General features: G+C 39.1%; 1 long non-coding RNA gene across 1 annotated transcript; it reads right to left on the bottom strand.

Moving 5' to 3' along the window:
- On the bottom strand, positions 1–5,330 carry LOC119916707. Its single transcript, XR_005447143.1, has 3 exons — positions 5,276–5,330; positions 4,569–4,715; positions 1–30 (listed from the first exon to the last, which is right to left on the bottom strand). It is a non-coding gene; the product is annotated as an uncharacterized LOC119916707 (long non-coding RNA).
- Between the last annotated feature and the right edge of the window lie 5,058 nt (positions 5,331–10,388).

The raw sequence follows: 10,388 nt of genomic DNA, 5'->3' as shown, positions 1-10,388 counted from the left end.
TGGTTCAGCACAAGAAAAGGTCACATTGCCCTGAGAAAGACAGGAGGAAGGAAGATAGAGAAATGATTATGAAAGAGATAATAAAACATGAATTCTCATCTGCAGAGGTTGACTGTGTTTGACTCGATGTCACAGGGGTCTCCTCAGCACCTCCCTGAAAAGGACACCTGTATTACCATATTGATATTAGCTGAGCAGCTAAAATAAGCTAGAAGACCTGACGTTTCAGGGTCACACAGCGTTTGAACTCACTTTCGCTATTTGTCTTACATCTCCTAATCACAGCATGGCATCGGTAAATAGATATGATACAATGGATAAACTGATTTCAGACTTGAACAATGGCCTTCAGGAATGTTGCAATTCGATCCAAAGTTCAAAGGCAATAGCATGATTTAAATCCACATTTCCATAATGCATCACAAAAATCTAAATGTATAAAGATATAGGTTAGTGTCTTTTAGAATGTATTCAGGGAAGTCTCTCAGCACAGTGTGAGGCACAAATTGTACATTGATTACCATCATCACGCAAGCATAAAATTCATATTAAATAAACTTTTCTATGATTACAAATATGGATCAGTGCCAGTTTCTCTCTTTCCCTCCTCCCTGTCTCTTTATATCTTCACTTCTCCTCATTCTATTTTCTACATCCTTTCCTCAATTCTCTGCTTTTCTTCTCTAGTTTCTTGCTTTGGGCTTTGTAACTCCAAAATTTGCAAGTGATGACATTGGTGATGATAATGAAGGAGATTACGACAATGCTAATGGCAATGATGATGATGGCGGGTTTAAAAATAAAGAGGATGATGATGCAGATGGTGAAAATAATGATAATGAAAATAATAATGACAGTGGCCGTTGACAGTGATGAGCACAAAGAGTCTGAAAGTTTATCATTATAAAAAGCATTTGATTATAATGCCAAAAAAGAATATGAACTGAGAAACTAATTTGAATGTTACATTTTTTCCAAATTGCTCAATAAATGGTTCACTATAAATGCAACAGCAGTATAATGGTAGATATACCAAATTCTTGTAAACAACACAATGTACTGAATGTATGTTATCTCACCTTAAACAGTACCACTATATAAACCAGTCAATATACAGGAGACACACAGTACACAGTTTAGTGACATCATAGTATGCAGTGATACATGACCAAACTGTAATAATGAAAATTCATAATAAAAAATAAATATAACTTGAATATATATATCATGCAAATAGAATAAGAAACTTCTGCGATGTCACTTGTTTCTAGTCAGTTTCATCTTTTAGCACTTACCCTCAGAGACAAATCTTGATGGTCAACATCCACACAGAAGAAGTAGAAAGCAGAAAGCAGAGCCCTGAACTCTTTCAGAGGGACAGCACTAAGTTACTGGTATGTGGATGACACTAGGGATCCAACGATTACAGATTTTGTTGGTACGATTATTGTCAGAGAAATACTCACGGTTTTTAATAATTAATTACATAACAATTATTTCTATACTATGTAAGTATTATTAATATAAGTGGAATATTAACTTTTATCCCCCAGGGGAAATTGGGAAAGGGAGGGGAATAAACTGAACTGTTACTGTTATCAACGCTCATCCATACATATAAGTATTAGTGAAAATGAGTGTAGTGTTAACTGAAATGCAGTTAATTGGTAGCCTATAGTCCTGAAAGTCTATAAGCTCCTGATGTTATGTTAGTGTTTTACACTTGGTTTATTCAGATTAACTTTATTAGCCATTTGCAGTATAAAACCACATTGGAAAAGAATATGCAAGAAGCTCAAAGTGCAATGTCACCACATAAAAAGACGTAACATAAAACAGACAAGCAAATGCCACATAAAACTCACTATACAATAATTTTATATTTAATTCCCTACCAACTTGCCACATTATTTAATATAATGTATTAGGCCTACCTTTACTTTGGCGTGCAACGCTGGGTGGTGATCCCGCAGGTGCTGCGTCAAGTTTAATTTAGGTATTCATTTGCTCCTTTAGCAGCAAACGTTTAACGGCAAGTTTTTGAACAGGTGATCCGTCATCTTCAGTAACGCCCTGTTCAGACTTGGTGTACCCAAAATTCTCCCACACTGCCGACTTTAGCCGTTTCTTTGGTGGAAATAAAGCTTCACAATTTGGTCCCTCTGCCAGAGTTTAGCGAGTGTGCAGTAGCCTCTGATAAGCATGACACTTTAAGCTGGTGCACTGCTCGTCTAACTTTGTTTTCGTTATGTGCAAGTTGCCACAGTTTCGTTTTGTGCAACAGAAATACTCGGTGTAGCAGCGCCTTTACGATTAATTAACTGTGACGTTTTATAGTGAAATCCGGTAATCGCTGCATCCCTAGACAACACATGGGTCAAAATTTAAAACCCATGGCAGGCCTTTACAGAACAAATGACATTACATTTCATTAATTCATTTAGCTGACACTTTTATCCATAGCGACTTTCAAGTGCTACATATGTCAGGTTGCATGCCTCTGAAGCAACTAGGGCTTTCGTGTCTTGCTCAGGAACACATTCGTGGATGTGTCACAGTGGGAGTTAAACCCGGGTCTCTCACACCAAAGGCATGTGTCTTATCCACTGCTCCATCACCACCCCCACAAATCATCTTGGTGGACAGTAACATGAGGTTACTATGAAAGGATGTCAGCAACAACAGTTTGGCTTTCATGGACTTTGTCATACACATTGAAGAGGACAGGCATCTCCACATTAAAGAACCCACACACATAGACCAACACTTGCTCGTTGACTCTCACCATCCACTGGAGCATCAGCTAGGGGTTATCAGGACCCTGAACCACCAATCTGAAAATATACCAACCAAGTGCCCAAGCCCAAGACAAGGAGCATAAACACCTGAAGGATAAAGCTTGAAGCTTAAAGCTTGTGGATATCCAAACTGGACTATTGTGAAAACAGCCACAAGATCCAGGAAGAACTAAACAACCACTGCATAAACATGGCTCAACACAGACGGGCCAACTCCTCAGGTCAAGGGACGCTCTTTTCAGGTCAACAATGTAGTGTTGTAGTACTCGAGAACGGTCTTGGTCTTGAGACCGGTCTTAAGACCACTTTTTGATGGTCTTGGTCTCGTCTCGGACTCGACAGCATTAGTACTCAGTCTTGTCTCGGTCTCGGACATTGAGGACTCTGGATTTTATTTCAAGACCAGTCAAGACCATAACTTTGGAAATATCAATAAATTACTTGTGCACTGTCTGATTTATTTGTTAACATCTCAACTTTGATTGGATGTAAAACGTATTGCTTTAAATGCAGCCAATAACCCTAATTAAAAATGTGTTGTTACCGTTAACGACTGTCACCCCTCTCTGCGATGGGAAGCATGAAAAGGAGTGCTGAAAGATGGTTAAGTTGATTTCAGCTCTTAGTGTTTGTATGTGCGTGTTTTAACGGGAATGTGGATCTTTCAGATCAATTTGAGTAGTACCTACATATGATCTCCGTTCCACATTTTATTCATGTATGTGGGGAACTGGTCTTGGTCTTGACTTGGTCTCACCCTCCCTCGGTCTTGGTCTCGACTTGGTCTCAGTTTGGGCGGTCTTGACTACAACTCTACAACAATCCTTATCAGTCCTTTCATCCCTTCCCAGGATGAACTCTCACGTGACGGTGTCGACAGTCATTCAGACTTGACCTCAGGTGACTCTATGTCCATAATGACAGTCGTTTCAACAGCCAGGAGCACTAACAAACCAAGTTGTATCCATCACCTTGATAACGACCCCACAGAGGTTAAATAGCTGGTCTGCCTGTCAATTAGAGCTAAAGAAGCCTCTTGCATGAGATGCAAAATGTCTTCCAGTATCTTAAACCAAATCCAGTTGGCCTTGATTTAACCTCCTTGATTTCCCTAGATAACTAAAAATCTTCACAGAAAAAAATTTAAAACATAAAGTGCCCATGGTTACTTAATTATTTCAAATTGTTTCAGAGCTCCAAATTTGAATTGAATTTAGCTGCTGAATGTATAGAGTTTCACCAAGCAGTAACTGTAACTTAACCCATCCCTCCATGAATTTCTAGAGTGCTAAACAGATGTTTTGTTCCTTAAAACGTTCGTGGCCTTGTACCCATTCCAAGGGGTCACAGACACTCAAAACCAAGTTCACTCTTCCTCACATTTCTCAAACATTTACTTTCAAAATACTGGAGAATTTCATTACTAAACTTAAATAAATCTTTTCATTACTAAACTTAAATAAATAATAAAATAATAAACAAAAATAAACAATCTAAAGCGAAAACACTAGTTGAACTGTTCAGGCACTGTTTTGCTACAAAGGGTGACAAGCCTAAAAAATTTGGAATCACTGGTCTACTGGAAAATAAACAGGACTTTGACTTCTGAAGCCCATGGCCACCTGATTTAACCCTTACGACATCTCAACTCTGTACCTCCCCCCCTCTAAATTAACATTTCTCCACAGTCATCTATTTGTCCTTCTGATAAATGCTGAATGGTAGATTTCCATAATGACGTTCCAAAGATGCTGAAACAGAATAACTTACCACTACAGAGACCTGGTGGTTCTTCTTTTTAGCCAGGTCTATCAGGTTGAGGTCGTTGTACAGTAGGTTTTCCAGGCAGCCATGGAAGTTCCTGTTGGACAGAATGGGTTTCTGCAGTCCATGGCTCTGGGCTGCTCCCAGACTTAGCTGCACAAGAAATCAACACTTGTGAAACATGTAAAAACAAATGTGTAAGCACCCTTGTAGGCTTCAGAGGCTACTGTAAAAAGTTTGTACATTTTCATTCACAGATACTCAGACTTCTACTACTAGAATACGGCTAAATGCACAACCCTGTCAAGTTTGTTTGTAGGCTAGGTTTGTTTCTTCTCCTTTATAGAGAACTGGCTGTCGCTGAGTCTGTTTGGTTTATTTAAGGAGAAAATTACTCAATAAATGAAATGGTGATGAGCCAATCAGTAAACTACAAAAACAAACTTTTAGCCCAGTAAACAAGTTGGCTGGAGAAGTGAATTATGATGACACTTATATTTATATAGTTAGTATGAAACATTTTGACATTTTGAGATCCAAAGTAACTAACATGAATGTAAGGTGATTATAGCTCCCATACAATATACTATAAAGGATAAGACTACAAACGTTCTCCAGCCACCTTTTTATGTCTACATACACAAACAACACATTTTAAAGTACAACTTATGTGTTATTTTGTTGTGCCCTAAATTCTGTCCATTTCCTCTGACCTGGTGAATGTCCCAGTGGCTGAGCTCAGCCGGTATGTGAACCTGGTGAGTGTTTATCCACGGTGAGATTGAGGTGAGTGCTGAGCCGCTCCAGCTTTACATGGTGCCAGTGCTGATCATCAAGCAGACTTCCCAGAGAAACAAGAAGCTGACGCTAGAGGATGAACTCACCTGCAAGAGGTGAGGATGTGAAAAACAATCAATGATGGGGCATTTCATTGCTACTCAATGACTTCAGTTAATGCAGAAATCCTCTTTTGCGGACTCCTGCTGAGGAACTTTGATTTCTTTCTGAGGTGTGCACCTGAAAAACAATTCAAGGTCAGTTCTGTGTGTCCTCCTCCAAGGTGCATTTTAACAAGGACAAACATGCTTGAAAAAATAATTTTAAAATGGCTTACTTCTGGCAGTAAGAAAACGTAAAGAAAGGTTCTTGTTTGATTTATCAAAACAAACGTTGCAGCTTCAGTGGAATGTTTTCATCTTTATTTCAAACAGTGAGCAGGTCACTGAGGTCACCCCTCTCATTAGAGCGCACAAATCTGTATGCTGGCTGGTATGAGGACCCACCACAATAAATGATGATGCTACAAAATGACAGCAGGACATAATTAATGACAGACCAAACACCAGCAGGTCCAAATTGGTGGATCCACCTCTGCATCCCCTAATGTGTTGGGAGAGAAAAATGTTTCTGCTGACAAAAGGAGCTACAACAGAAGGACCGAGATACACCAAGTCATTAATAATGAAGGATAGATTTGAATCAAATTTTGATTACGGGGTTGATTGCTTATGATGCCAGGACTGTCAATCAAATCTGATCGAACCACAACCACTCAGTCCACCCTAGTTGTTGAGTGTAACACTTTTAATAAATTAGACCTAACTATGTCTTTTTCTTTTTTTTTCAAACCTGATTGTATAATCATGAATATTTATGTTGTAGTGAAATATTACAGAGATTTCGGGGGCTTTACTGAAAGTATGGAGCAGCAGGAAGTAATTTGCTTAGCTTGGCATAGAGACAGGAAGGAGGAGGAAATAGCTAGCCTGGCTCTCTCCAAAGTTTGAAAATACACCTACCAACACCTCTAGAGCTTGCTAATTAAGATTTTAAATCTCATTTGTTTATTTAGAAATGTGAAACAACTATTTGTGGTTTTCAAAGGAGCTGATGTTCACCAAGAAGCATGTTCATTTGCGAGCTTTAGAGGTCTTGGTATGCTGTAAAACATCATACATGAATTTAGTGGAATCTTTTATCATTAATTGAAAAGAAAAATATATAAGTTATTGAACTTAATTCAGTTAGTTTTACAAGTTTAGTTCAGTTAACTCACATTTTGAAGGCAGCAAGGACACTTATGTTTTTAAGTCGAACCAGCCAGTCAAATCATAAGTAAATTTATAGCCCAATTTCACAGAAAACTAATTTGATTCAAGGGACTTAACAGACTTAACCGCTAAAATGTTTTACAGTGTGCATATTTGTGAACTTTAGATGGAGCCATGCCACCAGTTTTCCACCTGCTTCTAGCCTTTATGTTAAGCTAAGCTAATCACCTCCTTGCTCCAGCTCCATACTTAACATACAGACATGAGAGTTGACTGCAGCATCTCCAAAATGTCTAACTATTCCAATGTACCTTTCATGATTAGGTCATTAAATGAGGTGACATATTTGGTTACAGCTTAAATAATTGGTAATAGAGAGGGAGCAATCAATACCATAAATCTGAGGGCAAACAATTACAAAAACACTTAACTTTCATTTATGAAACTCCCTCTTCCTTTCTTACTCTGTCAGTCTTAATTTTCTTCATTCCCCCCTCCTTGCCTGCATACCATGAGGACATTGTGAGGCAATAACTGCTTGATTTATCCATACTGAGTGGACTAATATTGAATGTTCTTGTCTTTAAGCTGAGGAGTCTGCGCTGAACACTAGTTTCCACTTTCCAGGAGTCGTTCCAGACAGCTCCCTGGGGCAATATCACCTATCAATCCTGTCTGCTATTCCATTATGGCTCTTTGCTCAAGCTCTAAATCTGTTTATGAAGGACGACAATGACAGGTTTATCAGGAGACAGACTGTATAATTGTTTCAGTATTTCAGCATCACGTGGTGCTACTATTTGAAATACAGCTTGGCTGTAAAAATAATGTACTTCTCTAAACCAATTCTCAGCTTTAGTCACAGTTGGGAATTGAGTTTATTATCATAAAACAAACTAGAAAAAAAGGAAACAGTCCGGTCATATTCATGGCAAGAATGTCACGCTGTGTCAAGTCTCTCTCGGTCTCTTCAAATCAATTCATTGGGACCGTTTGTCCACAAAAATGTCGCCAAAGCATGTCATAATACATAAAAAATAACTTTTGGACTGAAATAATTACTTCACATAAAATGTTATCACATAATAAAACTTATCAAGATCAGGAAAAAAAATGGAAGTCGATGGAAGGTAGAAATTATTAGTTAATTCTAAGTGTTAAGTCATTTTTCAGGCAAGATGCCAAAGATTTTCTGTTTCCAGCTTTTCGAATGTGATGTGTGAACTAAATATCTCGGCATTTGTTCTATATTTTGAGAATTCTGTTGCTGCACACTGAGGGAATCAGCAGCAAGCAACTAATTATACCGCATGGGTGTGTTACAGTAAGTGTCCCATGGCTACCTTAGCAGTTTCATCCTCCTCTGAAAATATATAGGCTCCTGACTGAAACTTATGTATGTTTACAACAGAATCTCTAGAGGTTCACTGTAAATCATTGTAGAACAAAATGGAATAGAGTAAGTAAATGCAACAGTAATCATCATAATTCATCGTCTTCTATTCTCTGCCAACTGGCACACTTTGTCCAGAGAGATTCATTCCTTTTCAACAGTGCTCTGCAGATGCCTTGGGGAAGATCTGGTTGTAGCTTTTGCTGCTCTGTGATTGGTGAAAACCTTGTGATCATGCTGATTTTTGTTACCGTAAAATCTGAAATATAAATATAGCACAGCCAGCAATCACAAACCAACCACAGCATGTCCTTATTATGAGGATGCAGAGAAAAGACAGAATTTCACTTAACATGCAGCTTGTCCTGCACGCCTCTCGATGCCATCCTAATTTAGTCAGCAATACTTAACACCATTCATCCAGAATTCACTGGAGCAGGACACACTAGCCCTTAGTGGTTTACTGCTGTGTATTACAGCTTCCCTGTGACAGTTCAGAAGTGAACTGAATTATGAAGCAGTGGGCTACATTATAGCAAACTGACATTTGATAAATGTAAAGTAGAAAGGAATTGAGATGGTTTTGGATAGCGGACATAAATCCTAATGAGCCAGCCAATTTATTCCAAATGCTTGGACAGCCACAGGGAGATAGAAACTGTGTCTCACTGTTGTATTTATCGTTTGTTTGCCAGTCTATTGCTTGCAAACGGCCTATTGGTCTGTCTGTATGCTTTCTGTTTTAATTCATCATTAATTTATGCTAATGAATATTGTTTCTTACAAAAACACATCTGCGCTGGCGAAGCTCTTTATGTTTGTGTGTAAGCTACACAATCCCTGATGCCTAGTGTTAGCCATCATTAGTCATCTTTAGTTCTTCTGTGTCAGCTTGTTTTCCTCATGGTGTGACATGTATTCCTGTTAAAGAGAGGCCCGGGACAGACAGGATCAGGTTGCCAAATGGGGGAGATAACTATGAAGAGCCTCAGGAATAGCCACACTCTGGAACTATGAAGATAATGCATCTAAATCTTCAGGTTTTATTATGCTCCCCTATTTTGAGCTTCTCTTCTCCTCTCTTCTCTTGAGCCATCAGCCGACTGTGGAGGAGCATGCTGTGGCTCAGGGTGGATGCTCTAAGCTATTGATCTAAATTACACTGTCTGCCGACTGCAAACTCCTGGGAGAGTGTGAGGGAGGGAGGGGATGTGAAAGAAAGACAGAGGACTGAGAAAGACAAAGAGCATGCAATTGAAAAAGGCAAATAATCTCCTCTGAAAAAAATGTAGCAGGGGCAGAATTGTGGTGACATATGAGAAAGGCTGTGATAAATAACAATGGAGAGAAGAGGAAAATAGAAAAGGCAGTAAGGGCAGCCAGGCAGGCAGGAAAACAAAGAGAGCTAGAGAAAGAAGCTTGCAGTGACAGCACTGTGATTGAGGCGGAGGATGTTTTTTTCCTCAGTATTGGCTTATCATAGCTCAATCTAATCTCTGTTCCTTACAAAAACGAGCAGGTTTATTTCGTTCCCAGCTACCCAGACTTTTAAGGAGTTTGTTGACTATCAGCTTGGGCTAAGCAGGGAGATGTGACAGGCGTCACTCAGGGAGCTGATGTCAGACTGATGGCTTTTGCAGATAACACCTCTCTACCACTGACAGATTTACATTCCTACATTTCATTGTAGGAATGTAGAGAGGAAGTGACAGAGGGAGGTTAAGACAATTGTGGAGGATGGAGGAAAGCAGAAAGAGAAGTATAAACTATGTTGAACACAGCAAATTTAGATTATTTCCAAAATATCCTCCATTTCCAAGTAAAAACACCCAGGATTTTTAGCATGTGTGGCATCTGTAAGGTATGGCCCTAGACGCGGGAGGCGAGATTTTCTCTTGAGAGACCTCTGCTTTGCCTTTAGCCGATAACTATGAAATACAACTTTAAACAATATATATGTTTAACCATATAAATAACTATATGAAAGTATTATTTGTTTTATGAGGAAAACATGACACTTTGATATTGTACTAACACAAGGGCAATAACATTCCTGCAATCTATAAAGTGGGAATAATCCTTGATGCTGCGATGTGGCCTAGGTAATACTTGTGATTCCAGCAGATGTGCCACTGCACTTTTCAGAACCAGCCCAGAACTGGCTCTCACTCCACTGAGAATACGGGGGGTCTATTTTTGACGGAACCCTTGTCAAGCTATACAGAGAAGATTAAACCAGGTGGTACAATGTACCCTACCTACCCATGGTAGAAGCACAAAGATCAACGAAATATGACCAAATCAACAAAACAGGTGGGCAAAACACTTGAGGGCCAGTATGGAGAGGAAGAAGGTTTCAGTGCACAAACGGTCATGAAAATA

Source organism: Micropterus salmoides, unplaced genomic scaffold (assembly GCF_014851395.1).
Source record: "Micropterus salmoides isolate LMB-PRFRI ecotype aquatic unplaced genomic scaffold, ASM1485139v1 Ms_hic_scaffold_2112, whole genome shotgun sequence".
Taxonomy (NCBI): Eukaryota; Metazoa; Chordata; class Actinopteri; order Centrarchiformes; family Centrarchidae; genus Micropterus; species Micropterus salmoides.
Note: the sequence above shows the minus strand (reverse complement) of the source record. Positions and strands in the feature narration are given on the sequence as shown.